The sequence below is a fragment of the Callithrix jacchus genome, chromosome 14 (genome assembly GCF_049354715.1).
Source record: "Callithrix jacchus isolate 240 chromosome 14, calJac240_pri, whole genome shotgun sequence".
Taxonomy (NCBI): Eukaryota; Metazoa; Chordata; class Mammalia; order Primates; family Cebidae; genus Callithrix; species Callithrix jacchus.
In genome coordinates, this window is record NC_133515.1 from 48,982,620 (window position 1) to 49,005,701 (window position 23,082).

A 23,082-nucleotide genomic window follows, 5' to 3' on the forward strand; every position below is an offset into this window, starting at 1 on the left:
TCTATGCATTCACTGTGGTTTCTTAATAAGTGATTTCACTATTTTTATATTTTTGTGATGGAGAAGTAAAACGTAGTTCATATCTAATAACTCAATCCAATATGATAGTCTCTTGAACACAAAGGTACCCACTAATGATTTCATCCAAGGTTAAATAATCAGGTAATTGTTCAATGCTTCATATCAGTGTTTCTTAGACCTCAGCAAGCATCAGACTCTCTTGGAGGTTTTGCTAAAACTCAGATTGCTGGACCCCATCTCAGAGTCTCTGCTTTAGTAAGTTTAGAACGGGGTTTGAGAATTTGCTTTTTTTTTTTTTTTTTTTGAGACAGGGTCTTGCCCCGTTGCCCATGCTGGAGTGCAGTGGTGAAATGGTGAGATCTTGGTTCACTGTAACCTCAGCCTCTCAGGTTCCAGGTCCAGCCATCCTCCCACCTCAGCATCCTGAGTAGCTGGAACCACAGGTGTGTGCCACCATGCCCAGCTAATTTTTTTGTACTTTTCATAGAGATGAAGTTTTACCATATTGCCCAGGCTGCTCTAAAACTCCTGAGCTCAAATGATCCTCCTGCTTTGACCTTCCAAAGTGCTTGGATTACAGGTATGAGCCACCATACCCAGCCTTGAGAATTTGCATTTTTAACAAGTTTCCAAGTGATGCTGATGCTGCTGGTCCAGGTTCATACTTTGGGAAACACTGATTTCTATTGTTCAGAGCTCCTTGGTGGATGTTTACATAAATGTTTGAGTGTTTTAGTGATTAAGAGGACATCGATTGAGGTTTTTGGATAGGTTGGCAATGCATTATCATTTTCTCTATTTTACTTATTTTTCTTTTTTTAAAATTTCATCTTAAACAGATATACGTTGTCCAGGCTGATCTCAAACTCCTGGCCTCAAGCAGTTCTTCCACCGTGGCCTCCCAAAGTGCTAGTTTTAATGGGCTAGGTGTAAGCCACAGTACCCTGCCCATTTTCTCCACTTTAACTAATGAAATATAGACACTTGTTATCCTAAAATTTTCTTTTCTGCCTCCTGGGTTCAAGAGATTCTCCTGCCTCAGTCTCCCGAGTAGCTGGGATTACAGGCATGTGCCATCACGCCCGACTACTTTTGTATTTTTAGTAGAGACAGGGTTTCTCCCTGTTGGTCAGTCTGGTCTCAAACGCCCGACCTCAGGTGATCAGCTAGCCTCAGCCTCCCAAAGTGCTGGAGTTACAGACATGAGCCACTGCGCCCATCCTGTTTTAGTTTTAAGTTAAATTAGTTCCAGTTTCCCACATGAATTTCTGCAATGATTATTTTATTTCTTGGTTTCTCACTGTAATTTTTAAACTTTTCTTTACCTATATTAGTTGGTATTTCTTAAGCAATGTTATCTGATAATGGTGATAGCAGCATCCTTGTCTTATTGCTAACATAAATGAGAATGCTTTTTAGTATTTCCCCAATAAACCTATTGCTGACTTTAGACTATAATAAAAAAAATTTTTTTTTCCTTTTTTTTGCCATGATCTTCATGAACACACTAAAATATTCTATGCAACATATTTTTAGGAGCAGATTTTGTTCAGATAATCTATTTTTTCTGTGCTGCCAACTTGAGGCTGCCTGAGAGTTTGTTGGGAGTTCCAAACTCCCCAGTCACCACAGAAGCCACCTTCTCACCCACTGGGCCCATACTCGGAATCTGAACTCTCTGATAGATGGGTCATGCTGGGGAGACAGCAGCAGCCTTGGTTTTAAACGTTATGGACAAATGAAGCAGGATAGGGAGCTTTATTTGCTCAAGGTGTCAGGAATCCTGGCCTCTCTTACCTAGTATCATTTTTCAGAATTCACCACCCGCTTTTTGAGTCAGGTCTGGAAACTTAAGTTTCTCCTTAACATGAAATCAGAAGACATGCACAGCAGATTTTCCCATTCTATGAGATGAGCTGGGCAGAGGCTCCGGGAAGTGAGATCTGGGGTTGCCCACCTCTGCTGTGTCTCCTTCCAGACTGCAACGTCGTTCATTCTGAGGCGCCTTTCTTACACGTATTGGTTCTTGGTCTGCTTATTTGGAAAAGGGGCCTAGGAATACCTGTCCTACCCACTGTCATGAGGGTGTTATGGGGATCAATACACTCTGAAAGGTGGATGACTGAATTACTGGAATATTGATAAAGAGTGAAAGTCCTTGCGTGTTGAGATTGTTTGTAAGGAGTTCTTCATTCCATGAAGGTGGGGGTTTTCTGATTTTTCACTGATATCTCCAGCTGTTAGAACAATGATTGATACATACTAGGCACTCAAAAAAAGTTTGTTGAACAAATACATGTTAAAAAAAGAATTATGGAATTTAACAACTGGAGGGATCTTTAGAGATCATGTCAAATCTCTATTATTTATTTATTGAAACAAAGTTTCACTCTTGTCACCCAGGCTGGAGTGCAATGGCATGATCTTGGCTCACTGCAACCTTCGCCTCCCAGGTTCAAGCAATTCGCCTGTCTCAGCCTCCAGAGTAGGTGGGATTATAGGCGCCCGCCATGATGCCCAGCTAATTTTTTTGTATTTTTAGTAGGGACAGGGTTGGTCAGGCTGGTCTTGAACTCCTGACCTCAGGTGATCCACCTGCCTTGGCCTCCCAAAGTGCTGGGATTACAGGCGTGAAGCTACCATGCCTGGCCTCAAACCTCAATTTATAAGTCCCAGCAAGGTTTGTGCTCCTCTCCAAGCTATTACAGCCTCAAGGGTCAACAAGTGAACAGACCTCCCAGATGGAGCTGACCAAAGTCTTGCATTCATCTTCTCTTCCTGCCTTGCAGGGACTTGAAACTAATTAAAAACAAAACAAAACAAAACAAAAAAACGAAAACTTAAGCTGTAATGATTGGTTCTGGGTTTTTTTTGTTTTTTTTTGGCAAGGGGGGAACAAAAACCAACAAAACATTCCAGTCCAGCTCTGAGCATAACATGTCTGGTTTACACTTTTAAAAAGTAAAAAGAGAAGAAAACAAACCAACAACAACAAAAAACCGAACACTTGGAAATTTTTTTGGCATCCGGTGTACACACTCCTGGTTCATGGAGCAGTCAGAAAACACATTTCATCCATCAGTCCCTTCCCAGGCACAACTAAAGCCAGAGTGTGAGCTCTGACAGTCTAGCTTCCCAAAGGCTCTTCGACATCTCAGACCCACCAATAGCTCATCTCTCTGCTAGAGCAATTTGATTGACAATCATCAGTCAGTATGGATGTTAGAGGTCTTGTGGCCCATTTACTACAAAGGCTTGCCACGGTCACCCAGCCAGCCAGTCATGGCCTGGACCTTCCCCACTTGCCAGGTCCAAAGACATTTAATAGAAAGGACACTGCTCACCAACTGACCCTGGACACCCCTTGGACCACTGGGTCTGTCACATGGAGGGGTGTGAGTGGGGAAACCCAGTAGGCTGTGGGTTAACGGCAGGGGAAATTGCACATTTTCCTGGGCTGCCTCTCACTGCTGTAGCACAAGAGAGCTATGTCTGTTCATGTTGCCAGTCCTAGATGCTCTCTGGCCTGTCCTGACCTTTCCCCAGCTCTTTCTTTAGCATTTTATGAGCTTTTATGATGAAGCCCCTGTGTATGTTTGTGTGAGTAGCAGAAAAGGTGCAGAAAGATGTTTGTGAAACCGTTAGTGGTGGCTTCCTGGGGCAGTGGGATTGGACTGGGGCAGAGAGAAATTATTAACTTTTATTTATCTCTGTGATTAACTTATCTTTATCTTTAACTTTTCTTTATGCTTGAACTTGTTATAACCAGCATGTATTACACATGCAACTCTTAAAAATCCAAATAAAATCAGAAAGCAAATCAGAAAGCAAATCACAAAAGGAGACACACCATATGATTTCATGCCCATAAAATCCCAAATCCAAAACTTCCATAAACAATATGGGGTATTGTTTATGGGGTATTCTATGTATTGTTTATGGGGTCCAAACCTAGGGGTGTAGTAAAAGCCTACAGCCTGCTGGAAGACGGCACACCGGATGGGAAGAGCTCTTAGAGAAAGGAGGTGGAATGATGTTAGAGCTCTTAGAGAAAGGAGGAAGGCACCTGCAACTGAACCTATGGCATTTTGTTTCCTGAAAAAACAAATATGGTGAAAGGTTAATGTTCACTGGAGTGGACAATGGGTCTTGTTACATTCACAGTTATATTATTCTCCACATTTGCCCATTTGTTTGAAATATTTCAGAAACTAAATTAACTATAACAAAGGGGAGGTAATTGAATTCATCCTTATTTGTAATTTATCTTACTTGACACTCCATATGTACCCCAGGTAAAAGAAAGGAAAAAAAGAAAGAGAGAGGGGGAAAGGAAAAACCAAAGTGAGTTTTGGAGAGCTGATTTGCTTTTCTGATCTTCTTTATTCTCCCACTGGGTTTTGTTCATCAATAAGCATGGGAAAGAGGCAAAGTTAGTGTCCCCTGGAGAAATGGATGGACGATTGGATGGATGGACAGATGGATGGGTGGGTAACCTCATGAGCCAACAGCTGCCAGGTTTTCAGAGCAGGTAGAATGTGTCTTCATCATGGAGGCTGCGACTGGGACCGCTCACTGCCCACAGCTCACCTCTGGATGTGATATGATGCATTCATGAAATTGGGCTCTTGTACCTTAGCCTGTAAGGCTGCAAGTGTCTCCTGTGTGAATGAGTAGTGGGAACACAAAGAGCACCTACTGCCCATTCCACCCCTGTGCCCCATGGTGAATATTCCTGGGATCTTCCCCCAGCCCCAAGTTGAGACCTGCAGCTATGATGGTGAGAACCCAAGGGGGACAGTGGCTCCCCCTTGCTTTTGAGGTCCAGAAACTAATAAACCATGTGGCCATTTCATATGAACCACTTCAATTTTTTTCTCAAAAAACCAAAGAAGTCCTTGAGAAATTGTGGAGAGAGAAGGGGTTCTTCATTGTATCCTTTTTCTTGGGGTGTGTAACCTGGACCTGGGGAGGCGAGGGTCTGGCCAGGGTTACAGCTAAGGACATGTGTTCTGGCTCAGAGAGCAGAGCAATGCTCCCCCACCAGCCAGCTCAGGTGGGTTCCAGCCTGGTGGAGAAGTGCGAAGCCCACACAGGTGACAGCTCTTACTACACTCCAGGTGCTGTCCGCTTATCAGATGTTATTTAATTATTGTAGCATCCTGTGGGGTAGTTGAATAGTGTGGCTGGAAGGTAAGGGGTGCGTAGAGATGTCTTAGGAATTAACCTGCAGAGGTCCGTTGGGACTGGGCTGGGGAGGACCAGAATGCCATGTCAAGGTTCCCCTCTCTGTGTGAGGGGGAGTGATCAGGAGCTTTTGGTAGGGAAGTAATGTGACCTGACTTATTTTTTTGAGAATGGACTGGAGGGGCAAGAGCAGAGCAGAGGCTGAGAAAGGAGGTGATTGGGCATGAGGAATGACAGCAGGGACTAATGCTGGGGCCTTGGCAAGAACAGAGAGATGGCTTTCCCATCTGGAGAGGGAAGCAGGATGGAGAGGAGAGCCAGAGACAAAGCAGAGCCCCCAAAAGAGGAAGAAACCATGAACAGGAGTCTTGCTTAGGCTCCGCCCCCAACCAGCCTTGGACCCTTGGGCAAGTCACATCATCCCTCCAGGACTCAGTTTCCACTTCTGTAAAATTATGGGGCTGAAGGCAGCCTCTCCTGTGGTGAGAATGATGGGCCTTTTGCACATTTCTTTTGCTCCAGGGGTGGGAAGAACCTGAACCATGGCATAGTGCCTGGCACTGCCAGGGACACCAGAGGAACTGCCAAAGTGGCAGGGAGTGGCCGGCACACAGGGCCAGTTGGCATGGCAGTAAGCAGCATGGCAACACTAAGGCAAAGGGCGGGCCAAGGGCCAAGGCTGCTGTGGCTCGCCAGCATGCACAGGATGCTGGAGTCGCTGCGGCAGGGCTCCAGCAGACACGGGTGAGGCCAGTCTGTGAACCACATCCCCTTTACATAATCATCATTACAGCAACATGTTTTCCAATTTCAGTGGGGCAGTGCTAGGCCTCTGATCAAATGGCTTTTGTAATCCTCACTGTCAAGTTTAAACTTGAGCAAACAGTAAGAGAGCCTCAGAGTCACCTCAGCCTTCTGACTCAGTGTCCCTGTGTGCAAGGGATGGGGCGGGATCTTCTAAACATCCCTTCTGACCCTAACATGCTAGGAGCCTTCGGTGAGAATTCCACCTTTGGGATCTCACCGTGCTGGGGGCACCCCCACCTCTGAGTGTGATTAAAGCTCACTGCAGCCTCAAACTCCTGGGCCCAGGTGATCCTCTTCCCCCAGCCTCCTGAGTAGCTGAGACTACAGGCATGTACCACCATGCCCAGCTAATTAAAAAAATTTTTTTTTGTGGTGACAGAGTCTTACTATCTTGCCCAGGCTGGTCTTGAATTCCTGGCCTCAAGCAATCCTCCCACCTTAGATCTCAAAGTCCTAGGATTACAGGTGTGAGCCACCATACCCAGCCGTTATACATTTTGAAACACACTTTTCAGCTGTAGGGCCATGATACGGGATTTAAATTCTCTGTGCCTGTTTCCTTGGGCCTGGTAGAGAAAGTGTGAAAAGCCTATTACGACTGCATACCTGGGGATGCTGCTGCTGCCTACTTTGCTGTTAGAAATACTAAGTGAGAAAACAGGAGTGAAAGCTTCAGCACAGAGCCAGCAACACTGTACGTGCTCCATGAACTGACAGCTATTATTGTAATTATGCATTCAGCCATCAGAAGTTACCGCATGTCGAGAGCTGTGCAAGGCCCAGGGGATAGGATACTAACCAGTTAGGCTGATGAGCAGGTGCCCTGTCCTGAGGGAGTTGCTGTCTGAAGGGGAGCCAGACCAGCCAACCAGTTTCCCTTAACTAGTACATGTGCCCTCTGCCAGGGAAGCAAGAGGTGCTGTAGGAGCCCACAGGAGGGGCACTTGCCCCAAAGCCATGGGCGGCAGGCCCCTGCAGTTGCCCTCTGCTGTCTGGATACCCTCCCCTGGCCTGGAAAGAGCTTCCCCCAGATCGCTCCACGACTCACTCGCTCATGTTATTCAGGACTCTGCTCAGATGCCACCTCCCCAAGGAACCTTCTCCAACAATTCCCACCCACCCTACCACCTTTGTCATTTCATTCCATGCCCTCATCCGGCTTTCTTCTCTTCATAGCACTGATATATTCAACCAGTGGGTTGTGGATCTGTTTTGAAAAATACGTTTATTGACCATTTACCCACCACAAAGTAAGCTTGGTGAAAGCAGGGGCTTTACCTGTTTTAATTCCTTATTGCATCCCCAGTGTACCCCTGGAACAATGCCTGGGCCAGAGTGAGCCGTCAATACCCGTCTCTGATGAATGAAGTGGCCACTAAGGTGGATGCTGTAGGATGCATAGAGGTTGAGCAGGGAAAGAGCCAGGGAGAGGAGACACACAGTATGATATCATGCCCATAAAATCCCAAATCAAAAACTTCATAAACAGCATGTGGTATTGTTTATGGGGTATCCTATGTATTGTTTATGGGGTCCAAACCAGCTTAGTGGCCACTTTGTTCATCAGAGACAGGTGTTGACGGCTCACTGTGGCCCAGGCATTGTTCCAGGGGTACACTGGGGATGCAATAAGGAATTAAAACAGGTAAAGCCCCTGCTTTCACCAAGCTTACTTTGTGGTGGGTAAATGGTCAATAAACGTATTTTTCAAAACAGATCCACAATCCACTGGTTGAAAATATCAGTGCTATGAAGAGAATAAAGCTGGATGAGGGCATGCAGTGAAATGACAAAGGTGGTAGGGTGGGCAGGGATTGTTTTGGACAGAAAGATTGGAGAAGGCTCCTTGGGGAGGAGTTCAGTATGACAGGTGTGTTCATTAATACTGCGGGAGGAGCAGGCAGCGAGAGGAGGAGCTTCCTGCTGGAGCTTCGGAATCATGATGCGGGGTCTGTCTCCGTGGAAGGAGCCAGTGCAGGAAGTCCGATTGGAGAAGAAAGTCTCAGACTGCAGCATGGTTCTAAGAAGGTTTTGGCCAGGCAAATGGAGAGAACTTCAGCCAAAGCTGGCCCTCATAGGAATTCCTCATCAGACAGAAGCTAGTGCCATACTATGCTCGGCCTGTGGCTGGAATTAGTCCAGGGGACATGTGGCTTTGGGGGGATACAGTGAAGGATCCCGAAAGGCGGGAGCTGTGGCTGTCACTTGACTGCTCCCTGCAGCATGATGGTGCAATTACATGGCTTCCCAACAAGTAGAGAGGGCCAGGGAGGATGTATGTGGTGAGAGTTGAGTCTGGAGAGCTAAACATGGGCCAGATCACTCATGGTTCTTCGGGCCCTGTTAAAGAGTTGGACTTTATCACAAGGGCAATGAGATGCCAGGTATGGTTTTGTTCAGGGGAAACAGAATGATTGGATTTTATGTCAGAAGGATCACTTTGGCTTTACATAGAACATGGAAACCAAAACCTTTTAAAAAGTCTCGACTAGTAATCGGGCTATTGGTTTTAGAATCTAAGCATGGCGCCCTTTTTGTGTTTTTGTTTTTCCTTTGGTTTTGGTTTTCATTCTCACTGTGAAAGCAGTTTGAGAAATAGACACAGGTGGTCTCCTCGTGAAGGTCAAACCTCAACTTTATTCCTGAATAAGCTCTTGGCAAATGTGCCTTCATCGTGAGGGCCAAATGGGTTTCCAAGCACTCCCTGCCCCATGGTTCCCTCCAGTCTAGGCCTTGGGCAGTCACCCAGGCATCCATCTGGGTCTCCTCTGCAGAATCACGGCCTTCCTCTCTCCAGGATGAGGAGGAGAAGAGGAGACAGGTCTTTTCATTGCTGAGCTCCACCTAATGGAGAAATGTGGACACCTGTGTCACCCCAGATGCGTGGTCATAAGCGTTAGTCCTAGAAAGCACAAGGATGGGAAATCTATGTCCTCCACATTTGCAGGTGAGAGATAATGGTATCTCAGTCAGGTTGGTGGTGCTGGAGGGAGGAGGACAGAAAGAAGAATTGACAAGACTTAGTAATTGACCGGACGGTGTGGGTGATGGTTCTGTGTGCTCAAGGAAAGGTCAAGAATGAGGCTCAGTGGTCTGCCTTGCGCGACAATGGTGGGCCATGCAGTTCTATTTCCTCCACTTCCAGCCCATAAGCTACCTTTGTGGGAGTTAGAAACAGGGCCCTCTGAGCAGGGATAGCTATTGCAAAGGTGACAGCCTGTGAGTGGCATGGGCTGGATTCTGTCTCCCACATTCCTGGCTAGAGGCCTCCGTGCAGGCCACACACTGTGGACTGGACACCACTGACTGAAATAGGGAGCGAGGGGCCAATTGGTGAGCTGAATATTAAGCATATTAGGTTTGAAGTATCTGAAAACAATATGAAATTGAGAGTCACTGTTTCTTCTTGTTATTATTGAGGTGAAATTCACATAACATAAAATTAACCATTTTATTTTATTTTAGGGACAGAGTCTTACTCTGTCACCCAGGCTGAAGGGCAGTGGTGTGATCTCAGCTCACTGCAACCTCCACCTCCCAGGTTTAAGTGATTCTCCTGCCTCAGCCTCCTGAGTAGCTGGGGATTACAGGTGTGTGCCACCACACCCAGCTAATATTTGTATTTTTTGTAGAGACGGGGTTTCTCCATTTTGGCCAGGATGGTCTGGATCTCTTGACTTGGTGATCTGCCTGCCTCGGCCTCCCAAAGTGCTGGGATTACAGGTGTGAGCCACCACTCCCGGCCTATTTCTTTTTAAGACTGGGGAAAAGATGGGAAGAAGCCAGTAGAGAAGGGAAATGTTGCAAACACAGGAGAGCAAGAAGTGACTAATAGGATGCATCCTTGAGGATGTGGGGGCAGGGGTGGGATGGGGGGAGCCCAGGACCAACTGCTTTTATACCTACAAGGGACATCTCTCACTGGGGAAGCAGGAGGGATGGGGCAGATGTTGACAAGATCCTCATGATAGGTTTGGTGGCTGCTGAGGGGATTTCCACCTAATGGTGTCTGTTTTTTTCTGTGAAATAAGAGGTTGGCCATCTACTGAGAGGAGAGTAGCAATACTGTAGGTTTGAAGAAAATGATGATAATTGGAAATAGCTGCTGTAGAGAAAGGGCAAACTCTTCCCAGGGAAATAGAGGGGGTTTTCCAGGCAATGTTGAGAGCCTGGTGAGGCTGGGGTCAGTGAATTCACAGTAACATAAACCTGTGGTATGATCTGATTTATTTGCAGATCTCAGCAGCCTGGAGGTGAATGAGGTGTACACATCACATTTGGAGCCATGGCAACCATCCTGTCACCATGAGGACACAGTCTAAAGGTAAACACTGAGGATGGTGGAGCAGAGGATGGTTGGGGTCTCTCAGGCTGTTCTGTGCACAATAGTGAGATGACTCTGTTCAGAAGTCAGAACTCATTGCTCCTCTCCTCAAAACCCTCAGATGGCTTCCTCCCTCTCCAAGAATAAAATTACAAGTCCATAAAGCCCCAGGTGATCTGACTCCCCGCTGCCTCTTTGATCTCATCCTTTTACTCTCCCCCTTCCTCCTTCCCTCCAAGCCAACCTCTGGCTTCCTTGTTGATCCTTCGGTGTTACCAGCACACTCCAGCCTCCTGGCCTCTGCCCCGGCTGTTTGGCTTTGCCTGGGATGCTCTCAGCCCAGACACCTGGCCTGTTCCCCCATTTGCTTCAGCTCCCTGTGTAAAGGTCACCTCCTTGGAGAGGCATCTCTGACCACCCTCTTTCTGAGGCACCCCATTCTTCATCACTCTATTCTGTTTTCCTGCCTTATTGTTTTTCAGAGCACATATTAGCACCTCACACTTTAAGGACTTGTTTATTCTCTTACACTTCCTCATGCTTACATGCACACACACACACAAACTCTCACACTCATATGCACTCATGCTCTCTGATACACACACACACTTACACTGTCTCACATGCTCGCCCGCACTCATTCTCACACTTATGCACAAATATAAACTTCCAGAGAACGGCACCCTGGTCCATTCCTCGGCACCTAGAACAGTACCTGGCATTTAGTAGGTATTCAACAAATCTTTATTGAATGAATGAATTAATTAATTAAAATAAAAAGCCAGGGGCTGGGTGTGGTGGCTTACACCTGTAATCCCAGTACTTTGGGAGGCTGAGGCAGGCGCATCACCTAAGGTCAGGAGTTCGAGACCAGCCTGACCAACATGGTAAAACCCTGTCTCTATTAAAAATACAAAATTAGCTGGGCATAGTGGTACATGCCTGTAATCGCAGCTACTTGGGAGGCTGAGGCAGGAGAATTGCTTGAACCTGGGAGGCGAAAGTTGCAGAGAGGAGAGATCATGCCATTGCATTTCAGCCTGGGCAACAAGAACTAAACAACATTAAAAAAAAAAAAAGTAAAAATAAAAAGCCAGAGTCCTCGATGATGTTATTGGGTCACTGAACTGACCCTGGAACCACCCGGGCCCAGACTTTTTGTCATGGGAGAGAGTTGTCAACTGCCAGGTTGTAGGAGAAAACAGCCAAGGGCAAAGCAGGAGGCAGGGCATGAGCACCCAGGATTGTACCCCTGGCACCCTGGTCAGAGCCCGCCCACTTCATCCATGGTCTGGTTCAGCTGGCCTGCCCCAGCCCTGCAGAGAAACTGAAACCAGACTGACCCCATCTCTACTAAGCTGATGGCGCTGCCCCACCTCAGGTGTTGCTGGTTGCTTTGCCAGAATGAGAAGGATGAATGAATCTTGCACCAGCTCCTGCCTGGCAGTGACACACCTCAGCTCCATTCGCCTTTGCTCACCAATGCAAATGATGTGACCACACCTAACTTCAAGGGGAAGGCAGTTTAATCCTCCCATGTTCCAGGTGGAGTACTAAAAACACTTGGTAGGCGACACCAACAACTGCCACCGAGTTCGTAGACAGAATCACATAGGACTTGTGGGTACTGAGCAGCAGTTCAAGCCAAGGATAAAATGAAGTCTCTATTTTACACAGAAGAATCTGGGCCTGCAAATAAACAGGTCAGTTAACGATTCCACTAGGAAACTCACTGGAATATAAGAATATTTATTTATTACTCTGGCAACACCAAGATATGGTACACCATGCATGAACAAGCAGGGACCACCTTGGTTCCACCTTCCTGCAGGAACAGTCATCCATCAGCTTGCGTGGTGTTCTTTCCTTAATGGGTTGTTTTCATATGAAAAATCCCTTGTCTCCAGCAGCAACCCAGTTAGGTCTCTGGTTATTTTTGAATTTTGTACCTCCCGTCACACGTTAGGGTTGGACAAAGATCCAGGAAGCCAGGCTTGGAAGAGAGGCTGCCTGAGTCATGACATAGATGCTGCTGCCTGGAGAGGCAGGGCTCCCCTACAATATCCAGCCTGCTCTCCTGGTCCACCAGCACTCCCTGGGAAAGGTTAGTGCCACACACGCAGCCCTGTGCAACGAAGTAGAACTTTGCTGAACTGAAACAGATATTGACTAAAATAAGATTGTATAGATCTGTGCTTTTCAGCTTTTTAAAAAACAATTTTTTAGATCAGCATACAAATCTCAAAGGTCATCCCTGACCCAAGGTTCTGATACATGAAGAAGCACCTCTCTTGTCTGTGTGTCCCCACTTGCCAAGAGCATTTTACTGAATTTTACTTTCTTTCTTTCTTTTTTTTTTTTTTGAGACGGAGTTTCGCTCTTGTTACCCAGGCTGGAGTGCAATGGCGCCATCTCGGCTCACCGCAACCTCCGCCTCCTGGGTTCAGGCAATTCTCCTGCCTCAGCCTCCTGAGTAGCTGGGATTACAGGCACACGCCACCATGCCCAGCTAATTTTTTGTATTTTTAGTAGAGACGGGGTTTCACTGAGTTGACCAGGATGGTCTCGATCTCTTGACCTCGTGATCCACCCACCTCAGCCTCCCAAAGTGCTGGGATTACAGGCTTGAGCCACGGCACCCGGCGAATTTTACTTTCTATACTTTTGTCAGAAGAAGAAAATTTCCAGATATAAAATTGTTATATTATTAATTATATTAAAATTGAAGCTTCCTTTTTTTTGGGGGGGGGAGGAAGGCAGGAAGGAAGGGAATAAGGACGATAGGGAGGAAGGAAGGCATGAAGGAAGGAAGGGAGGAAGCGGGGAGGGAGGGAGGGAAGGGAAGAAAGGAAATCAAGCAATGAAAGAGACATTGCCAACCTGGATCTAGAGGTTTACAAGTTGATTTCTTTTTTTTTTTTTGAGAGAAAGAAAGAAAAAAAAAATAAGTAAAGGAGAGGAAGAAAGAGGAAGAGAAAGAGGGAGAGTAAATGGAAATATTGCTTTATTTTGAAAAAAATTGGGTATTAATAATGGCCAATCAATGTTTCATTTAAACTAATGGGTAGGTGTGATGTGGTATTGACAAGAATGTATATTTTGTGTATTTGAAGTGGAGAGCTCTATAAATATTTATTAAGTTTACTTGTTCTGGATCTGAGTTCGAGTCCTTGATAGCCTTATTAATTTTCTGTCTCATTGAATCTAAGTCTCCTATCTGGGTGTTAGGATCATTAGCTCTTGTTGTTGCATTGATCCTTTTACCACTATATCTTTGTTGCTTTAAAATCTATTTTATCTGATACAAGAATTGCAACTCCTGCTTTTTATTTATTTAGTATTTATTTTTGCTCTCCATTTGGTTGGTAAATCTTTCTCCATCCCTTTGTTTTGAGTCTTTGTGTATCCTTGCATGTGAAACAGGTCTGGATGTAACATGCCGTTGGGTTTTGGCTGTGTCTTTTGATTGGGAATTCAGTCAATTTAAATTTAGGTTTACTGCCTTTTGATGTTGACTGGCTGTTTTATCCATTTGTTGGTGTAAATTCTTCTTTATGTTGGTGCTCTTTACTTTTTGGTGTATTTTTAGAAAGGCTAATACTGGTTGTTTCTTTCTGTGTGTAATGCTTCTTTCAGAAGCTCTTGTAAAGCAGGCCTGGTGGTAATAAAATCTCTGAGTTCTTGCTTGTTCATAAAAGATTTTATTTTTCCTTCAGTTGTGAAGCTTAGTTTGGCTGGATATGAAATTCTGGGCTGAAGGTTCTGTTCTTTGAGGATGTTGAATATTGGCCCCCACTCTCTTCTGGCCTGTAGAGTTTCTGCCGAGAGATCTGCTGTAAGTCTGATAGGCTTGCCTTTGTGGGTAATCTGACCTTTCTCTCTGGCTGCCCTTAGTATCCTCTCCTTCGTTTCAACCCTGGTGAATCTAACGATTATGTGCCTTGGGGTTGCTCTTCTTGAGGAATATCTTTGTGGTGTTCTCTGTATTACCTGGGGTTGAATGTTGACCTGCTTTGCTAGTTTAGGAAAATTTTCCTGAATAATATCCTGAAGGGTATTTTCCAGCTTGGATTCATTCTCTCCGTCGCATTCAGGTACACCTATCAAACGTAAATTTGGTCTTTTCACATAGTCCCACATTTCTTGGAGACTTTGCTCATTCCTTTTTATCCTTTTTTCTCTCATCTTTTCTTCATGTTTTATTTCATTAAGTTGGACTTTGACCTCTGATATCCTTTCTTCTGCTTGAACAATTCGAGTGTTTAAACCTGTGCATACTTCTCGGAGTTCCTGTATTGTATTCTTCAGTTCCATTAATTCACTCATACTCCTCTCTAAGTTGTCTATTCTCAATAGGATTTCATCAAACCTTTTTTCAAAGTTCCTAGTTTCTTTACGTTGGGCTACAACATGTTCTTTTAACTCACCGAAGTTTGTTATTATCCATCGCTTGAAGAGTGATTCTGTCATCAGGAGGCGCTCGTTCTCCATCAAGCCTTGTTCCATTGTTGATGTGGAACTGTGATCATCTTTAGAGGGAGAGGCGTTCTGACTTTGAGTATTCTCAGCTTTTTTACGCTGGTTTCTTCCCGTCATTGTAAATTTATCCTCCTGTCGTCTTTGAAATTACCAACTTTCAGATTAGGTCTCTTGAGTGGACGTCCAGGTTGTTAGTTCCCAGGGCCAGAGCAGTGGCGTTAAAACTGATGGTGCTTTTCTGCCCAGGATTCTCCTGTCGGGCTTCCTTCTTGTGTCCTTAGTAGGCGACTCTGCCTTCCCGGGGCTCCAAACCTCGGTCAGAAGGGGAACTGGTCCCGTTTACTCTGCGCCGAGCGCTGCCGCGTCGAGGTGCCGGCGGAACTGCTGTGCCGACCAGGAGAGTCGCGCTGGCAACTCGTGTGTTTCCACCACTGGGGGATCTTCTGCTCCGTGAGCGACCAGACTTTGAAAGTGTGGCGTCCTCTAGTTCTCCGCGCCTTCCCTGAGAGCTGCAATCCCGGGATGTTAGCGATCGGCCATCTTGGATCGTTCCAAGATGAACCTTCCTTTTTAAAACACTCATGTTCCTGTGAACCAGCCAGTGCATTACTCCCTTGGCTGGAGGCCCCAGGTGACACTATATGAACTCCAGCAGAGACTCTGACAAATGAGTGACAGAGTGTTGGTCAGAGAGAAATGTGAAGCCCAGCAAACATATGTTCAAATCCAGATACCATCATTTGGTAAACATGCACCCTGAGCAACTTTCCGGGGCTTATTTTCTTGTCTATACAATGGGAACAACAGGTGCAGTACCATCTAGTCCACTGGGGTGGCCAGAAGAAACTAGACGATGTAACATACAAGGAACATTTAGAAGCAAGTATGTAACAAACGCTCAGCAAATGTCGATCACATTTTAACTTGTCCACCCAAATAGATAAAACCCGTGGTCACATGGAACTGAGAATTTTCTCAATGTACGATTTTTACATCTTAATTTCTTTGGGCTTTTCTTTTCTGGAAGGGGATGAACACAAATAAAAAGAGAGTTTAAGAGCTCTTCATGGAAAGAGCCAAATTATTAAAATACTATTTCAACAGAGGAGGTCACATAATGATGGAATGGTAGATCTGTAGGACTAAAGGAGACCTCATATTTGCCACTTTCATATGATTCATGAACCTGAGACCTAGAGAAGTAAAGGGGTGTGCTCAGTCCCATAGCTGAGTTGCAGGCTATGAGAATGGCACCTGTTGGTGTCACGCAATGCATAACAACCACCTGTGCAGCCTCATGGCCACAGTGATGGAATAAAGTGGTCCAGTTAGTGGTATTTTCAAGCCTCTGGAGATATTGATACAATGACTCCTCCCCTTTTCCCATGCCCTGAAATATTGTAGCCCAAGAAGCTGCTTGTGAGGGGTGGGGTTCCCTGAGAAGAGAGGTAACCTAGAGTTGAGAGATGGAGGAAGAGACACAGAATCTGGATGGCTTTGCTTAGATCCTGTAGTCCAACTATGCCTGAATGTGGATCTATCTTCCAAAGGTAGGCTGCTTTTCATTTGTTTGTTTGAGCCAGCTAGTATCAGATGGTCTGTCACTTACTACCTTGTTATAATTAATAGAGGAGCTCAAAGAGCTATAAATATCTAAGGAGGAAGACTTCAGGTTGCAAACCTTCCTGGACCAGGTTGCTTCAAAGGAAGGTCTGAAAGGAAGAATGGGAGGTAGGCAGGCTGAGAGGGGAGAGACAATTCAGGGAAGGAGAAGACCATGAGTAGAGGCCTGAGATAGAGAGCCTGGTGCTATGGACTGGATGCTTGTGCCTCCCCCTGCCCCCAATCCACTTGTTGAAGCCCAGTCCCCCATGTGATGGTGTTAGGTAGTCTGGCCTTTGGAAGGTAATTAGGCCATTAGGGTGAATCCCTCATGAACAGGATTAGTGTCTTCATGAAAAGACAGAAGAGAGCTTGCTTTCTATCCTCTCTGCCATGAGGACACACACAAAAAAATGGTCATCTGCAACCAGGAAGAGGCCCCTTACCAGAGCCAACAATGCTGGTGCCCTGATCTCAGACTTCTCGGCCTCCAGGACAGTGAGAAATAAATCTCTGTTGTCTAAGCCACCCAACATATAGTCATTTATAACAGCACAGAGTGACTGAGATACCTGGGGTGGGTGTGTTTGGGGAATCGTGTTTAATTAAGTCCATTTGGTTAGAGTGTTGGATACCCGAAGCAGGTAATGGGGGTTAGGATTGAAAATGTAGGTTCCTACCAGTCTGTGAGTTTCTTCTTTTGTATTTTGGATAATAATTCAGCAAGAGAGGAGGGATGAGAATGAAAGGAAAGAACCGGTTGTGAGACTATTGGTAATTTTTGAAGCTAGAGAGTCCATGGCGTCTAGGGTGAGCAGCTGTTCTGATTTGCCCAGGACTGAGGAGTTTCCCAGGATGTGAGACTTTCAGTGCTAAAACTGAACAGTTCCATGCAAACAGGGATGACTGATCACCCTGAAATATCACCCAAAACCCTAGAGGAAGATATTGATAGATTTCATTCAGTCAAAAATGACATGTGAGTGGCCAGGCACAGTGGTTTACGGCTGTAATCCCAGAACTTTGGGAGAGGCCCAGGCCAGTGTATCACGAGGTCAGGAGTTCAAAACCAGCCTGGTGTTGACCAGCATGGTGGAACCCTGTCTCTATTAAAAATACAAAAAATTAGCTGGGCATGGCGGCACACACCCATAGTCCCAGCTACTTGGGAGACTGAGGCAGGAGAATTGCTTGGACCCAGCAGGTGGATGTTGCAGTGAGCTGAGATCATGCCATGGCTCTCCAGCCTGGGCAACAGAATGAGACTCCATCTCACTTAATTAATTAATTTAATTTAATAAATAAAATAAAAATTTAAAATAACATGAATAAAAAACAGAAGATAATCTGAATGCATTGAAACTATTTTTCTCTAGAAAAAAATTAGATGACTATCTCTTTGGGACTCAAGCCATTTAGTGACACTGCCCTCCATTTCCTGATTGTCATCATCCAAACTCCTTGTGCCTGAACCAATCAGTACCAGGAGTCCTGTCACCTCTGAATTCCTAAGTTCCTATGTCTCACTTTAGTCAAAATCATTCATGTTTGCAGCACTCTCTTGCCCGACATGGCCCTCCAGTCTCCTGGAGCCCTCTGATCCCTCTATTGCTCCTCTTTTTTTTTTCTGTCTTCCTTCTCTAGCTAGCCAAGATCACCTAATCAGTCACTTCAAATAACTTGGTCAATATCATACCCTGTGGTCCTCTGCACTTGGCAAAATTCTCAACTCCAGATCAATTCCACTATCTATCTGCCTTCTGCACACAGGATGTAGAAAACTCTCCTTTGCAGATGAATTCTCACCTGCAGACCAATGCTTCTTTATGTTCTTCTCTCCCACTTCTCACACAACTGTGAGCCCCAGTTCCACCAGTGAACTAGCTGTGTGATTTGGGGCAAGTTGCTTGATCTCTCCGGGTCACTGTTTTCTCACCCGAAAAGTGAGATGTTGTAAGGAATAACTGAGTTAGTACGCATAAAACACCGAGAACAGGCAATGGCACGTAATGTGCGCCTCATAAATGTTAGCCTTTACTGATGCTAGGATTTTGACTGCACACTTAGAGGGGTTAAAACACTGTGTCAGGCAGTAGCAGGTCACAGCATTGTGATGTTTGACAAATCACACAGGACACCAAACTGTGCAAAATTTTACTTTTGCAAATATTTAATTCAATATTTCATCAAAGATGATATACAGACAGCAAATAAACACATGAGAAGATGCTCAATATCATTAGTTATAAAGGAAACACTAATTAAAACCGCAGTATACCACTATGCATATATTACAATGTCTAAAGTTAAAAAGACTGATCATCCCAAATTTTGGCAAGAATGTGAAGAAACTAGAACTCTCATACACTGCTAGCGGGAATGGAAAATATTTGAAAGAACAATTTACCATTTATTTTTTCTTTTTCATTTTTTGGCACTTTCTTAATATGCTAAACACCTACCATAAGATGCAACCATTCTACTCCTAGATATTTACCCAAAAGACAAGAAAGCATAGGTCCACACAAAGATTTGTACACAAATGTCCACAGCAGCATTATCTATAATGGCCCCAAAACTGGAAACAAGACAAATGTCCCTTAACAGGGACATGGATAGATAAACAAATTGCATTGTATTCATACAGTGGACATATTTCTCAATAACAAAAAGAAATGAACTATTGATACAATATAACACGGATGAATCACAAAATTCTATCGAGTGAATGAAGCCAGAAAAAACAGGATGTATGGCTTAATTTCATTTATATAAAATTCTAGAAAATGCAAACTGATTTATGGTGACAGTAGGAAGATCAGTTATTGGCTGAGGAATGAGGAGGAGAAAGTGAAAAAGGGCAGGAGTGAGAAATTACATATGGGCTTGAGAAAGCTTTTTGGGGTGATGGATATCTTACCTTGATTGTGGTGATGGTTTCACAGGTGTATAAATATGTCAAAACATGTCAAGTGTATGTAGTTTGTTGTATGCCAGTTGTACTTCAAGAAAGCTATTACAAAATGACTTTTGCAGATTAAGAGTCTCCACTCTTAAAAATGTCAGCTGCAAAAAAGGGAACCCAGTTGACTTGGATAGGAAATGCATGTCACCAGATTCCTTGAATACCCCCAAACTAGTGAAATAGCTCAAAGGGATCTGATACGAATAAATATACAATTACTGTTTGGAAGATATTTATTGCGGTTTATTATTTTATAGTTGTATCTGGAATAAGAAACCATGAAGACACATATAAATATTTTCCAGTGCTAAAATATTTGCCTCTTGAGCAGGCTCTAGTGGATTATTAAGAATTCCAAACAATAATTATATATTAGTTTATAAGCCTAGGACTAAAAAGAAATATATCTCGAAAAGATGATAAAACAAGCAAATGTCCACAATGGCAATTAGCACCAATTTAGTAAAGTGAAGAGAAGGACAGTCCATGATTCCTTTAGGGGAAACCAATTCCTGAGGCTTTCTCCCCACACACGTCAAGGCTGCTGAAGAGGGCATTTCCCAAAGAAAAGCAGCCTCCAATGAGCTCCTGGCCATGTGAGAGAAATTATAAGTAGATGGCTGCTAAGAGGTGGTTTTTCCCAAAGGGGAAATTCTGCCAAACCCGCATGGGAGAAGGCGGCCAAGAAGAAGAGAGCAGGCTCACCACAATGTAAAGTAGCAAGAAAGGAAAACGCCCAGGTCACAGTCCCTCTTTCACTGTTAAACTAATAACTGTCATTTCTTGTTGCTGTCATTTTCTCCAGCAGCAATCCCCTATCTACCAATTTTCTTTCCTAATCTTGGGCTAGAATCCCCTAAGATGCATGGAGCATTTCACTAGGTAGGTACTACTGGAGATAGTACCAGATTTCCCTGAAGAATTAAAAACCTAAAACCCAAAGGAGCAGGGTCATCAGGCAAATAGAATAACTATAATAAATAACTCAATATAAGAAATAGTCAGGTGTGGTGGCTCACAAGTTCGGGGCTGCAGTGAGCTATGATTGTGCCACTGTACCCAGAGCCTGGGCAGCAGAGCAAGACCATGTTTCTAGAGGATGGGGGGAATGTATACAGAGGCCAGGCATGGTGGCTCATGCCTGTAATCCCAGCATGGAGGTTGAGGTGGGTGGATCACTTGGGGTCAGGAGTTTTCAAATGTTCCTTGGAACTGACATAAATGGCTCCTAGAGAAGAAGAAAAGCAAAGAAGAGTTGAGGCACTAGCTATCCCTGTGGCTGTGGGTGAGCTGCCTGGCCTTTTCAAGCCTCAGTTTCCTTGCCTGTCAAATGGTATTGTTAATGCCCACCTCATAGGGTTGCTGAGATGCTAAGAGCCCTGAAAGTGTTTGGCAAAAGCCAAAGCATTTTACCAGCATGGAAAATTAGCCCTTCTAGGGGTCTATGGAAAATCAGACAGAACTTGGATACGTGGTTCATATCAGGTTTCTTGATACTTTTAAAACAATATCCCCGGCTGGTTGGGGTGGCTCATACCTGTAATCCCAGAATTTTGGGAGGATGAGGAAGGATTGCTTGAGCCCAGGAATTTTTGACACCACCCTGGGCAACATAGTGAGACCTCATCTCTATGAAAATTAAAAAACAAAAAACCCACCAACCAAGAATATTATGCAAAGCTTTAATTTTGGCCCATTGCATTATGAAAACAAGTACATATTTGTCTTGCTTCCCAGTTATACAACTTTCCTGCCTCCCTTGAGATCTTGATTTGTCCCTCTTGCCCCACCTCCCATCATGCATCTAAGGAGATGACAAACCAACTGGGGAGGCTGGACCTAAGGACTGAACTGTGGTTGGGTTTAAGGTCTAACTGGAAACCAGCAGTTCCTGGCTCCTCATCCCTTTTGCCTGTCCTCCCTAGAGCTGAAGTCACATGTATTAGTCCATTCTCACACTGCCATAAAGAACTACCTGAGGCTAGGTAATTTATGAATAAAAGGTTTAATTGACTCACAGTTCCACAGGCTTGACAGGAAGCATGGCTGGGAGACCTCAGAAAACTTACAATCACGGCAGAAGGTGAAAGGGAATCAGGTACATCTTACCATGGCAGAGCAGGAGAGAGCGAGAGCATGAAGGGCATAGTGCCACATATTTAAACCGGCAGATCTCATGAGAACTCATGATCACAAGAACAGCAAGGGAGAAACTGCCCCTATGATCCGATCACCTCCCACCAGATCTTTCCCCCAACACTGGGAATTACAAATTCAACATGAGATTTGTGTGGGGACACAGTTAAACCACATCATTCTGCCCCTGGATCTCCCCAAATCACATATCCTTCTCACATTTCAAAACCAATCAGGCCTTCCCAACAGTCCCCCCAAGTCTTAACTCATTCCAGCATTAACTCAAAAGTCCAAGTTCAAAGTCTCATCAGAGACAAGGCCAGTCCTATTCACCTATGAGCCTGTAAAATCAAAAACAAGTTTGTTACTTCCAAGATAAAATGGGGGTTCAGGCATTGGATAAATGCACCCATTCCAAATGGGAAAAATTGGCCAAAACAAAAGTGCCACAGGCCCCATACAAGTTTGAAACCCAGAAGGACAGTCATTAAATGTTTCTTTTTTTTTTTTCTGAGACAAAATCTGGTTCCATCACCTAGGGGCTGAAGTGCAGTGGCACAACCTTGGCTCGAAGTCTTTGCCTCCAGGGCTCAAGCCATCCTCCTACCTCAGCCTCCCAAGTAGCTGGGACCACAGGTGCATGCCACCACAACCAGCTAATTTTTTTTTTTTTTTTTTTTTTTTGAGATAGAGTCTTGCTCCATTGCCCAGACTGGAGTGCAGTGGTGTGATCTTGGCTCACTGCAATCTCTGCCTGCTGGGTTCAAGTAATTCTCCTGCCTTAGCCTCCCGAGTAGCTGGGACTACAGGCACCCACCACCATGCCCGGCTAACTTTTTTTAGAATTTTATTTTTAGTAGAGACAGGGTTTCACCATCTTGACCAGGCTGGTCTTGAACTCCTGACTTTGTGATCCGCCTGCCTCGGCCTCCCAAAGTGCTGGGATTACAGGCATGAGACACCACACTTGGCCAATTTTTTTTTTTTTTTTTTTTTTTAATAGAGACAGGGTTTTGCCATGTTTCCCAGGCTGGTCTTGAACTTGTGAGCTCAAGTGATCCACCACCTTTGCCTCCCAAAGTGCTGGGATTACAGGTGTGAGCCACTGTGCCCAGCTGATTAAATCTTAAAGCTCCAAAATAATCTTCTTTGACTCCATGTCTCACATCCAGGCTATGCTGATGTAAGAGGTAGGGTCCCATGTGCTGTGTCCCAAGGTTGCACAGAGCAGCTGGGCCCTGGGCCTGGCCCCTGAAACCATTTTTTCTCCTAGACCTCTGGACCTATGATGTGAGGGGCTGCTATGAAGGTCTCTGACATGCCTTGGAGACATTTTCCCCATTGTCTTGGCAATTAACATTTGGCTCCTCTTTACCTATGTAAATTTCTGTAGCTGGCTTGAAATTCTCCCCCAAAAATGGGTTTTTCTTTTCTACTACATGGTCAGGCTGCAGATTTTCCAAACTTTTATGCTCTGCTTCACTTTTAAATTTAACTTCTAATTTCAAACCATCTTTTTCTCTATGCGTATGAGTATATACTTTTAGAAACCGCCAAGTCA

The 23,082-nt window shown here is 44.8% G+C and overlaps 1 long non-coding RNA gene across 21 annotated transcripts in view; it reads left to right on the forward strand.

The window, feature by feature from the left end:
• LOC108588224 (uncharacterized) overlaps nucleotides 1-23,082 on the forward strand; it is a 95,810-nt gene that overhangs the window by 38,246 nt on the left and 34,482 nt on the right. For 11 of the 21 annotated variants that reach the window (XR_013526567.1, XR_013526559.1, XR_013526569.1 and 8 more), the window contains exon 2: nucleotides 10,252-10,339. This is a non-coding gene — a long non-coding RNA (uncharacterized LOC108588224). Of the gene's footprint in view, nucleotides 1-9,480; nucleotides 9,606-10,251; nucleotides 10,340-23,082 lie in introns of all 21 variants that reach the window. The other 10 variants (XR_013526565.1, XR_013526557.1, XR_013526568.1 and 7 more) reach the window with 1 other exon arrangement.